Below are 13,101 nucleotides of genomic sequence, written 5' to 3'. Positions count from 1 at the left end.
ACGCAGAGTGAAGGGGGAGCATGAAGGCAGAGTGAAGGGGAAGCATGAAGGCAGAGTGAAGGGGGAGCATGAAGGCAGAGTGAAGGGGGAGCATGAAGGCAGAGTGAAGGGGGAGCATGAAGGCAGAGTGAAGCGGGAGCATGAAGGCAGAGTGAAGGGGGAGCATGAAGGCAGAGTGAAGGGGGAGCATGAAGGCAGAGTGAAGGGGGAGCATGAAGGCAGAGTGAAGGGGGAGCATGATGGCAGAGTGAAGGGGGAGTGGAGGGGGAGTGGAGGGGGAGCATGATGGCAGAGTGGAGGTGGAGCATGATGGCAGAGTGGAGGGGGAGCATGATGGCAGAGTGGAGGGGGAGCATGATGGCAGAGTGAAGGGGAAGCATGAAGGCAGAGTTAAGGGGGGCCAGGAGAAGGGGGGAACAAAAGCAGCATGACACAGGGGGATGAAGGGGGGGCAAAAACAGCATGGAGGGCGCAGTGTGATCATGAGGAGGCCCAGCATGGTGATTAAGGGGCACAGTAATGTGTGTGTGATGGCACATCGGGCTTGTGGCAATGTAATGTGTGTGTGGTAGGTGGTAGCTAAATTAGGGGTGCTACTTTCTTTGTAGGGTGAAGGTGGGACAATTTAATTTAAGATGGGGTGGTTTGGGGGCTTTTAATTAAATGTGAATATGAATTATTTAATGGCAGTGACGGTTGCGGGAAATATGTATATTTATTATACGTATTATACATAAATGCGATTTATTGCAGGGGCTGTCTGGAGGGAGGGAAATAGGTTTATTAAATGGGAATACTATAACTTTAATGTTGGGGCTGGAGGAAGGCCTAAGTATTAATTGTTGGTCCTATTGATTTAATGCCAGGGCTGATTGGAATTTTTCCCGCCACCCTATCTTTAAATCTCTGTAGATTTCTATTAGTCCTCCTGATGCTACCTATATCTGTGACCATTTCAAACTGGTCAAGAAAAAAAATGATTCATGGGTGCAGAAAGAGAGGAAAAAAAAGTTTTTGGCATTTAATTCCCCGAACCCCACTAAGGGACAGATGCAGGTAAGTTAAATTGCAGCTGGTAATGGGACTACTGCTTTACTCCACACTCCCTCTGGTGGGCCCCTAGCATTGCAGTTCCCCGGTGGGCCCTTCCTGCCCCAGTCCAACACTGGGTGACAGTGCCAGTAGGGTTGTTCATATGGATGTTGGAATACCCTAGAATAAAATTGGGTAGGTCAGAGGAAATTAAGTAAGAAAGCCTGGTGACAATGTTGTCAAGGAATTCAGAAAGAGGACGATCTATAATAGCACCATAGAGGTGTAGTTGGGAAAAAAGGTCACAAACAGCAAGAAAAATAAAAGCACATACATTTTTAAGAAGCATTGTTTGCAAACAATTCAATAAGGAGTGTCCAGGCAGTACACAAACCAGATGCATAAGATGGAGGTTAACCGGAACAGTAGAGTGTTAGAGGTTCCAGTATTTCCAGGTAGAGTGTTGTCCTCCTCTTTACCTCATGTTTATCTCCTATATTTCTCAATTATGCTGCATAAATATGAATGCAAACTTGTAATAAACACACACTAAAACATTAGCTAAGCTGTCAACACAGACTGCAGCCAATACAGAGTGAATATGTAAGGGTGATGGGGACATGTGTGTGTTAGGGAATTTAGACTGTAAGCTCCATCGGGGCAGGGACTGATGTTAATGATAAAAGTATTCTCTGTACAGCACTGCATAATTGGTGATGCTATAAAAATAAAGGGTGATGGACTAAAATAAACCCCCTTTAACCTCACACTACAAAGGCCATCAATAAAATCTTTAAACAGTGGGGCGTAGCTTGTGAGCTGAAGATGGTGAACATTTTCACGAACTCTGACCAGCACTAATTAAATCAACAACCATCAAGGAGTACTTGCTTCCTACATTACAAGATCCCTGAGGCTCAGGTGACTGGAAAGATAGTGACTCCAAGTAGTGCCCATACATTACAGCGTTAGAGTCGTGCTGAGGCCTGTTCATCCTATCCCCATCACAAGGACCTGAGCGGTATTCAATACCCGTGCATTCTACTACAACACAGGCTGGAGTTATTCCTAACTACTCGCCTGACCCAATTGATTCCAGGAGCGGAAGCGGGAGTTGGTCTTAACACCTTGACCTCAGGGCATAGAAGCGCTCCTTGAGTGCAATTTGCCCACTATAGCTCTGCTCAGGCTTAACATAAGTGGTACCACACAGAGGTCCCTGCACCTTCCCAGCATAAAGTCACGGTAGCGGCTAAATCCCCTTCGGGTTAGGTACCCTGGCACGTCAATATGACGTCACAGGGTCATGTGATTGCAGCGGTCACATGGTACAAAGTATTAGGCGGGCTGCTGAAAGGCTGTATTATCCGTGCAGGAGCGCCATCGTTTCTTTTGGATCTTGGCTGCTATCGTGTACAAAAAGGTAAGTAGAAGGGAAGCTAGTGTGTGTGAGTGTGTGGTGGATGCAGGGCTGGCACAGGGGGCATGTGTGGTGGAAGCTGGGCTGGCACAGGGGGCATGTGTATTGGAAGCAGGGCTGGCACAGGGGGCATGTGTGGTGGAAGCAGGGCTGGCACAGGGAGCATGTGTGGTGGAAGCTGGGCTGGCACAGGGGGCATGTGTGGTGGAAGCTGGGCTGGCACAGGGGGCATGTGTGGTGGAAGCTGGGCTGGCACAGGGGGCATGTGTGGTGGATGCAGGGCTGGCACAGGGGGCATGTGTGGTGGAAGCAGGGCTGGCACAGGGGGCATGTGTGGTGGAAGCAGGGCTGGCACAGGGGGCATGTGTGGTGGATGCAGGGCTGGCACAGGGGGCATGTGTGGTGGAAGCTGTTTGACATAGGGGTCACATGGTAGTGTGTGTGTGTGTGTGTGTGTGTGTCTCTCTCTCTTGGCATAGGGGGGCATGTGTGATGGAAGCTGCAGGGCACAGAGGGGGGGGGCATGTGTGAGTAAAGCATGTGGGCAGAAGGGGCATGTGAGGGAGAAGCCTCTTCCCCACACAGCCCCTCCTCAACCAACAATACCCTGACAACACTCACCATCTTTTATCTGCTATTCCCCATGACATGTGCTCATTCTCTTTTCCCTCACAGGCCCGCTGCCCACAATCGTGTCTCACTGCCGCCCACCAGCTTTTCCCTCACAGGCCCCGCTGCCTCAATCCTGACACCTCTTACTTCAGAATGAAACGAGGTACTTTTTATTTGAAAGAGGAGTAGAGCCTTACCAGCAAGTGAGATAATAATACAGAGACCGTTATTGCCATAGATGTTGTGACTAGATGCAGTAATGTTTAATAAACAAAACCACATTTTACTCAGATGATATTTTCATTACAGGCCATGAGTATAATTGCTTTTGTCACAACACTGTACATAAAAGACTTTTCTCAATTCTCTCACAAAAATAACAATACATCCAGTTTTCTACACACTTTTTTGGGTGGCATACTTCAGCTTTCTCACTTATCCATAACTTTTAAATTTGGCTATTTTTCAGGCATTCATTGCGGGACACCAGGAACCATTGGAGGATACGGTAGGGACCAGGCGAAAGGGCAATATAAGACATTCTGGAAGTTCACTGACACTACTCCTGCTGTATACCACTCTTCTGTTAGGCCTTTAGTTTAGAATTTTATTACTGGGGTGGTCTCCAAAGTCTACAACTTTAATGTCACAGCTTGGATGATTGTCTAACGCTCTGAGCGTAAGAATGGAGGTAACGAGGTGGTGTTTACTTTAATGCCCCCACTCACAATGCTGGATTCCTCCACAGGACCCGGCCAAAGTCGGTACTGGGGTTCACAGGCAGTCTAAGAAGACTCTTGAGTCACTTGCGTTTTCTGTGGGTGTCCTGTTTGGGCCGTAGCTCGACAATATTATTAGTTGGGTGACAGGAGGAAAAAGTGATTTTCTTCCTGTTAATGTACCAAAAGCTAAGGTGCCCAGGTTTCTCTCCTGTTTTTTCCTCTTGTCTGCTAGGTGCCCAGTCGCCAAGTCTGCTGATAAGAAATTAGCATGATGGTGTTCTGCCCACCCATGATCGCTAATGTTTGAGCCTGTCTACTCCTCTTCAGGGTTAAACATAAATTGAAGGCCTATAGCAGTGGTTCCCAAACTTTTGCAGTTCGCGACACCCTTAGAGTCTCCAAATTTTTTCAAGGCACCCCTCCAAAATAATTATTGAGCAGTCCTGTTTTAGAAGTAGTTGGGTCAAAAAATTGTAATAAGTATTTAGGTCAGGACAGAAATACTTATTTAGTTGTATGCAAAAATGCCCCCTCTGCATCCAGACACTCTGCCCTCAGGCACTCTGCCCCCTCTGCATCCAGACACACTGCCCCCTCTGCATCCAGACACACTGCCCCCTCTGCATCCAGACACACTGCCCCCTCTGCCCTCTGTCACGATGCCCCCTCTGTCACGATGCCCCCTCTGCCCTCTGTCACGATGCCCCCTCTGCCCTCTGTCACGATGCCTCCTCTGCCCTCTGTCACGATGCCCCCCCATCTCTGCCCTCTGTCACTATGCCCCCCCTCCTCTGCCCTCTGTCACGATGCCCCCCCTCCTCTGCCCTCTGTCACGATGCCCCCCCTCTTCTGCCCTCTGTCACGATGCCCCCCCTCCTCTGCCCTCTGTCACGATGTCCCCCCTCCTCTGCCCTCTGTCCCCCTCCACTGCCCCTCTCACGCTGTGTCCCCCTCCACTGCCCCTCTCACGCTGTGTCCCCCTCCACTGCCCCTCTCACGCTGTGTCCCCCTCCACTGCCCCGCTGTGCCCCTCCTCTGCCCAGCTGTTGCACTCCTCTGCCCGCTGTCACACTCCTCTGTCCTGTTGTGCCCCGCTGTCACCCTCTTCTGTCCGCTGTTACCCTCCTCTGCCCTGTTGTGCCCCGCTGTCACCCTCCTCTGCCCTGTTGTGCCCCGCTGTCTGCCCCACTGTCCTGCTGTGCCCCGCTGTCACGCTCCCTCTCACTCCTCTGCCGCGCGCCAGCCATAGAATAAAAAGAAAGAACACAGAAACTTACCAATCTGTCGGACGCCGGGACCCAGCAGACTCTTCTCTCTCACGCAGCAGCTTGTTACTGACGTCGATATTCAGTGACAGCTGCGGGAGAGAGGAGTCTGCTGGGTCCCGGCGCCCGACAGATTGGTAAGTTTCTGTGTTCTTTCTTTTTTTCAATGCTTGGCCCGCGGCACCCCAGTGACAGCGCCGCGGCTCACAGTTTGGGAACTGCCGGCCTATAGGGAGAGTAGTATAGAGGGGGTAGAGCTACGGTGAACTTCTAGGATGTCTTAAAGTGTCTGTGAAACATTGGGGTATAGTGTAGGGACCAGTCATGCAGTGTCTCCCAGGGGACTATATATAAAAATCCTATTATTTATTCTGTGTTTTATTTCCCTGATTACTCTTTCAGAAATAAAACATTTTTTCTTATACTACAAAGCAATTTTTGTTACATACTGTCCAGACTACTGTAATGATATCTTTGTCTCCTACAATCCATTCAAATAGTCGCTGCAGAAATAACCTCTATACTCTCCGTCATTAATTACTGTTGTCTTACTGAAATCATCTAGTCACTACAAAAGTATTTAGTGCTGTCCTATCCATTTCCACTTATATCTATTATCACAATCTCTGTACATACCAACCCTCTGCTTACGCTGACGCTTTTTTTATTTGCTTCTCCCAGGTTACCTCCGCTCTCAGGACTATGACCCTTCTTGAATGCTGCCCGTGGAAATGTTCAACAGAATATCTCTGTCAAGTATCGTCTCTAACTGCAGGATCCTGCTGAAAACTCATTTGTTTAAGGAAGAGTTCAAATAGTGCTTGTGACTCCCAGAGGGTAAAAGGACACGTTCTGGAGCGGACTGTTATGGGATTCCCATTTTAAAGTATCCGTCCATCATCATCATCATCATCATCATCATCAGTTATTTATATAGCGCCAACATATTCCGTAGCGCTTTACAATTGGGGACAAACGTAATAAACTAATAAACAAACTGGGTAAAACAGACAAAGAGGTGAGAAGGCCCTGCTCGCAAGCTTACAATCTATGGGACAATGGGAGATTGACACATGAGGTTAAGTATACATTTTGCATCTTGGCCCAGCCAGACTGCAAAGGTAGGGTGACTCATAAGCTAAATGATCCTGTCACACAATAATGTTGGTCCGGGGGTAGTTGTCTTGTGTGAAATTGTGTAACAGGCTAAAGGTAGTGAGGTTAAGATGGTGGTTGAGGAATATTATACGCTTGTCTGAATAGGTAGGTTTTCAGAGAACGCTTGAAAGTTTGTAGAACAGAGGAGAGTCTTATTGTGCGAGGGAGAGAGTTCCATAGAGTGGGTGCAGCCCGAAAAAAGTCCTGTAACCGGGAATGGGAGGATGTAATGAGGGTGGATGAGAGACGCAGATCTTTTGCAGAACGGAGTTGCCGAGTTGGGAGATATTTTGAGACAAGAGAGGAGATGTATGTTGGTGCAGCCTTGTTGATGGCCTTGTAGGTTAGTAAAAGTATTTTATATTGGATTCGGTAGAAGACAGGCAGCCAGTGTAGAGACATACAGAGTGATTCAACAGAGGAATAGCTATTTGCAAGAAAAATCAGTCTTGCCGAAGCATGCAAAATAGATTTTAGGGGTTTGAGTCTGTTTTTGGGAAGACCAGTAAGGAGGGAATTGCAATAGTCAATGCGGGAGATGATTAGTGCATAAATTAAGGTTTTAGCAGTGTCTTGTGTGAGATATGTGCGGATTCTGGAAATGTTCTTTAGATGTATGTAACATGATTTAGATATAGAGTCAATGTGGGGAACAAAGGATAGGCGTGAATCAAGGATTACACCTAGGCAGCGAGCTTGTGGGGTGGGATTTATGGTCATGTTATCAACAGAGATAGAAATGTCAGGTATGCTCTTGTTGGCGGGTGGGAATATTATTAACTCTGTTTTAGAAAGATTAAGTTTGAGTTGACGAGAGGGCATCCAAGATGAAATGGCAGAAAGACAGTCAGTTACACGGGACAACACAGATGTCGAGATATCAGGAGAGGATAGATAGATTTGGGTATCATCCGCATAGAGATGATACTGAAAGCCAAAGGAACTTATTAGATTTCCAAGAGAAGCGGTATAGATAGAGAACAGCAGAGGACCTAGCACCGAGCCTTGTGGTACTCCAACTGATAGGGGAAGCGGAGCAGATGTGGCTCCAGAGAAATTAACAGTGAAAGAGCGATTAGAGAGGTAAGATGAGAACCAGGATAGAACTGTGTCTTGAAGACCTAGGGATTGCAGCGTTTGTATGAGAAGAGAGTGGTCAACTGTGTCAAATGCAGCCGAGAGATCAAGGAGAATTAGGAGAGAGTAATGGCGTTCAGTCTTAGCAGTGATCAGATCATTAACAACCTTGGTCAGCGCAGTCTCTGTGGAGTGTTGAGAACGAAAGCCTGACTGAAGAGGATCCAACAGGTTGTTTGCGGAAAGAAAGCGTGTGAGGCGAGTGTAGGCAAGTCTCTCTAGAAGCTTGGAGGGGCAAGGGAGCTGAGAGATGGGACGGTAATTTGAGAGAGAGTTTGGGTCGGAGTTTTGTTTTTTTAGAATAGGAGTAATCACTGCATGCTTGTATAGTGATGGAAAGATGCCAGTAGAGAGTGAGAGATTACAGATTTGAGTTAGAGGTGAAATGAGCACAGAAGACAGGGATCTACCAATTTGCGAGGGAATAGGATCAAGAGGACAGGAGGTAGAGTAGGAAGATAAGAAGAGCGTAGAAATTTCCTCTTCATTTGTGGGGTCAAATGAAGAGAGGGTGTCAGAGGGTAGTGGGAAGGAAATGAGCTGATGGCTTGTTGAGGAAGAGGATACCATTTCTAGTCTGATCTTATCAATCTTGTCCTTGAAGTAGGTAGCAAGATCCTGAGCACTGATAGTAGATGATAGCGATATTAACGAAGGAGAAAGCAAGAAACCTAATAGAGACAGTTTATTATTTTATTTCTACTCTCGAACTTCATGTTATTATCCACCTGATAATGCCTGATGAAATTACCGCGAAGAGTGATAGTTATGTTGTAGCTTGTTACGATGAGGACCAGCAAGTGGGATATATTACCTGATATTGTAAATGGACGTTATCAGACATTTGTGTGTGCTGTTACATATTACAGACAGCTGAACGTTGTAATATACTGTATATTTGAATACTTAGTAAGAAGTACATAATGTGATGTAAACAAAACATACTGAAAGCAGCTTTTTTTGTATATTTCAGAGGTAAGGTTGTAGTAAACTAGTTATTTATTTCACCATTAAAATGACTACATCTTTATTGTTGCTTTGGTTGCTTAACTTTCTCAAAAACATCTCAATGTTTAGTATATCAAGTCTGTACTTTACCTGTAATTGCTATGCCGACCAAGGTTCTCCCCCAGCAATGGAGGACCCAGGAGGGGGTGACTGATCCAGGCAGCCGGCCGGACCAGCACACTCATGGGGGTAAATTTATTAACCTGCGGCTTTGTAAGAGTGGAGATGTTGTCTATAGCAACCAATCATTTTCTAGCTGTCATTATGTAGAATGCACTAAATAAATGATAACTAGAATCTGATTGGTTGCTATAGACATCATTTATTTAGTGCATTCTACAAAATAACAGCTAGAAAATGATTGGTTGCTATAGGCAACATCTCCACTTTATCAAACCTGCAGTTTAGTAAATATACCCCATTGTCTTGCACTGTTTGTGATCTAATTATTTCAATAACCTATTTAGTGCTGATACCATGCGCCTCTCTGTGAAAATGGTGCACAATAATTCATAATGTACAGTAACTTACACACGTAGGAACACTGGCCACAACTTGGACATACACACTGCTGTATATGTAGCACATTTTCTTTTGTTTACAAGCCACCAGACCTGGAAGATAAGTTTTGACCCAAACCCCTCTACCCCTTTATGTTAGATATTTTTTACATGTCTATATGTGACCCGTGTGGAAGAGACCTTCACGCTTTCCTCGTGTGTCCTACAAGCATGTCAAAATATTAGATAAATGCATAAAGTATACCTGCTGAACCAAGGATTGTAAAACAAATAATATACTATCTATTCTCTTAATTATCTTTTTGAAAAAAAGTAATGACATAATTTACCAATATATTATGAGAACCATCTTCCACATATTAGGATTTTTTTATTGAATGCCTACATTACTTTTAGCCTGACAATTATTACATTATTATTGTTATATTCAAAAATGTCCAAATTTTTTTTAAAAAGATGCATCTAGCACGAAGTCTATTACACCACATCTGATTATAAGAAGGGTCCCCGCATAATAAACTTCATTTTCCACCTACAGCAGCAAGAAGTAACTTGTAATGCAATTTGCAACTGATCCATCGTAATCACACAGGTGTTTAATTGTACAGTGTGCCACTAACTACATCTTTATTCAGTCCAGGTAATTTTAAGTTAGGTGTGTGTCTGAATCTAAATTTGACGTGCACAAATGTAGTGCACTCTAATTTTCAGTGCACGCTGTACCCGCCACAATAAGTGCTGAGAGACAAAAGCTGTGGCATTGAAAGAAAGGCAATTATGCAAATAATCTTAAGAATAAAGATCCTGTTTTATTAATTACTAGCTGAAGTACCTGCCATTGCCTGGGTTTAAATCTTCAAGCTATTAAGTTATCAATGAGTTGGATGTAACTGTCAACCTTTTCAAAATAATTAGAAGCTTAGCAGGTCTTCCAACACACCCATTAGGTGGCTGCCCAGTGTGATTTTTGTTTTTAGATTAAATGTCATTGAAATCCATCTAGTGGAAGGACCAGGACAGGCTCGCCAGGTCAAAGTTCTGCCCAGCGTACACCAACGGGAGGTTCTACTGGGACCCTAATCTCACTAAAACCTGGACAGGATTCAACTGGACCATCTCGCGTTGGTTTGATCCCAATCGGTGCAGGGGTGTCTGAATGCATAACTGGACAGACAAGCAGACCAATGATTTATATATATAAGATTTTACTGTGATAGGGCATCCTCAGAATGATTCCTCCTCTTGTCTGCCTTACTTGCATTGATCAACATTCTGCGCTCTTGTTATAATTGCCATACCTACTCCCAGTGCCCTTCTTGAGTATGGTTCCAGTAGGTTTAGGATAGGGAAGAGGTATCCTAGTACATGGACTGGAGCCAATGACTGGGGAGTCACCAGACCCATTGTGCTAAATAATGCCACATAAGTACCCCTTGAGTAAAATATACACCATGGGTATATCCAAGTACTTATTTAACTAAAAATGTTAACACTAAAATCTGAACATTTCTTGGAGGGGAGGGGGGGGGGGGCACGGGATCGTGTAATTTAAGTACCGCCCTTAACTATACATTTATGCATCCGTGTTAATATGACCCAGGTGGCAAAGCCTACATTACGCAGCTTGCTGTGACTCACGTCATGGAGGACCCCATCCTGACCACTTCCCTGGGAAGTGGCAGGATGCGGGAAAACCAACTAGGTACTGCGGGATATCTATGCAGAATTAGGGAGTCTCCCGGACAATACGGGAGAGTGGGCAAGTATGATTAAAACATAACCTAAATTATCCACTACAAAGCATACAAGTATAATAGTCAATTTCTGTAAGCAAATCTACATGCTCCAGACTGATTAATTATTCCCCAGAGCAGGGCCATCTTAACAACATTACGGGCCCCCGGGAAAAGCAGTGCATCGGGGGCCCTATATATAATATATATATATATATATATATATAAATAAATGTATATATATATATATATATATATATATATATATATATAATATATAGGGGCCTCGATGCACTGCTTTTTTTAAATGTACTCGCTCAGTGACCCTTGAAGTTTTTCTTTTGCAGGATTTTTTTTTTTGCAGGATTATTTATTTTATTAAGAGACTTGCCTATGGGGCCCCCTTGCCCCTGGGGCCCCCGGGCACCTGCCCATGGTGCCCAATGGAAAAGATGGCCCTGCCCCAGAGAATACTAAGTAACACCATAGAAATGAACTGAAAACTATAATTTTCTGCTGATGAAAACAAGTTCTGTGAATAGAGAGGGAGAGGGGTTCTTCATATATATCTAATGCATGCTACTGTGCATTAAGGTTCTACCATAAAATAATAATTGCAAATAACTTTTCTTATGGGCTAATATCTACACATTATCCTTTACTTTGAGATGACCTTTCAGTTTGCATTTCTTGCTGTTGCTTCCAATTTATGACCCTGTATCTTCAGTTTCTCTATTTCTCACTCTAAAATGATCTTGTTTGTAGATATCTACAGATCAATATGGATTATTTATGAATAACCACAAGAGAAATTAACTCTTAAAAGGTTGGCCCAATAAGTACATTTTATCTTTAAAAAATAAATGGCTAAATAAATATTATTATTTTTTTAGGTGACCTGGAAACAAATTCAAGACAAAATGCACATATTATACTATCCATTTTCTTGTTATTTAGTACTGATACTACCATCACCAAAAACAACCTCAGTAATATAAGATAGTATAAGTGTGGCTAAGAGCTGGCTAAATCCTATTTCCCATACAGTCATTGTACCAGGTACCTACACTGAAGGGGATTTAGACACTTCACTGTGAGCTGGCTAAATCCCCTTCAAATTCATGACCTGGCCAGCAGGGGACCAAAAAGGTACCTTCAGTGAAGGGGATTTAGCTGGCTCACACTGAGTGTGCTATTTCCCATGCAGTGTATGTACCAGGTACCTTCGGTGAAGGGGATTTAGCTGGCTCACACTGAGCTGGCTAAATCCCCTTTGAGTTCATGACCCGGCCAGCAGGGGGCCAAAAGGTACCTTCGGTGAAAGGGATTTAGCTGGCTCACACTGAGTGTGCTATTTCCCATGCAGTGTAGGTACCGGGTACCTACACTGAAGGGGATTTAGTCGCAACCATAAAGTCACGAGCATACAGCGATGGATCTAATCTGCCACTCTCTAGCCAATCGCTGAGACTGCGTCCTACCTGGTACTGACACGGAAGCTTATACCAGTGTTGACTGACCTGTGACACTCCAGATGTTGTGGAACTACAAGTCCCAGCATGCCCTTCCAGCAATAAGCTGCTATATATTGGCAAAGCATGCTGGGACTTGTAGTTTCACAACACCTGGAGTGTCACAGGTTAGCCAACACTGGCTTATACCATCAGGAGGTCGCCTCTCTGGACTCCTGTGGTATAGACGCTGCAAACTGCTCCCAACAAGATATCTTCACCTTAGCCAAACCCACCATTCCAGATTCCTGCCAAGAGGACCCACTATCTTAAGAACACTGAGATTTTCTCCCTCGACTTGCTCTGGGTATGTGTGTTAGATAATGATAAGAATTAGACAACGGGTGCCACCCCACTCTCCATTGGTACCGTTTTCCTCTATTTGCGGCAGAAGACCCAGGGAGCAACTAAGTGCACAAGATTTCTATGACTGCCCTCCCCTGTTCCCATCCATTACTCACCTACCGAAATCTGATCTTAGAGTCCTAAGGCATCGTATCTGGAAGTCTGCTGCTGGATCCTGGCGACTTATCACAAGTGCTGTCAGAACGGAAGTCCCAGTGAGGTGGCTGTGACTGCCCTTCTTTGACATCCGCTATCTTAGATGTGCTGGAGGAGCCTACTCCCTCTGCTACCTTAAAGCCTTGGCAACAAGGTGAGTAAAGGCCTGGTGACTGCCCATCACATTTTTCCTTTTTCACCTGCTGGGGACAACTTTACTCCACTCGTACAGATTGTCATCACATTTCACCCTCCTGATGGGTTATAAAAAGTAAAGTCTCCACCTGTCATCTAGTGGCTGCCCTGGATACTACATTTTGTCTCAATAATATTATGTGCCACTGGCTCTTTGGTGCTTACACTGCCCTCCAGTGGTCATCCTCCAGCTTCTAGCAAAGTGTACTAATTTCAAAGGAGCATTATACTATTATCTTCAATGTAGCCCTTGCCACTGACATTTTTTGAATCTCTCTGAGGAGCA

The 13,101-nt window shown here is 44.8% G+C and overlaps 1 protein-coding gene and 1 long non-coding RNA gene across 2 annotated transcripts in view; one reads left to right on the top strand and one right to left on the bottom strand.

Annotated features, from left to right (window-relative positions):
• LOC142140862 (hydroperoxide isomerase ALOXE3-like) overlaps positions 1-13,101 on the bottom strand; it is a 61,020-nt gene that overhangs the window by 25,708 nt on the left and 22,211 nt on the right. The window lies entirely within an intron of this gene.
• On the top strand, positions 2,347-5,945 carry LOC142140863 (uncharacterized). The gene is made up of 3 exons (XR_012688576.1): positions 2,347-2,455; positions 3,128-3,227; positions 5,733-5,945. It is a non-coding gene; the product is annotated as an uncharacterized LOC142140863 (long non-coding RNA).

The sequence above is a fragment of the Mixophyes fleayi genome, chromosome 2 (assembly GCF_038048845.1).
Source record: "Mixophyes fleayi isolate aMixFle1 chromosome 2, aMixFle1.hap1, whole genome shotgun sequence".
Taxonomy (NCBI): Eukaryota; Metazoa; Chordata; class Amphibia; order Anura; family Limnodynastidae; genus Mixophyes; species Mixophyes fleayi.
This window is presented reverse-complemented; position numbering and strand designations above follow the sequence as displayed.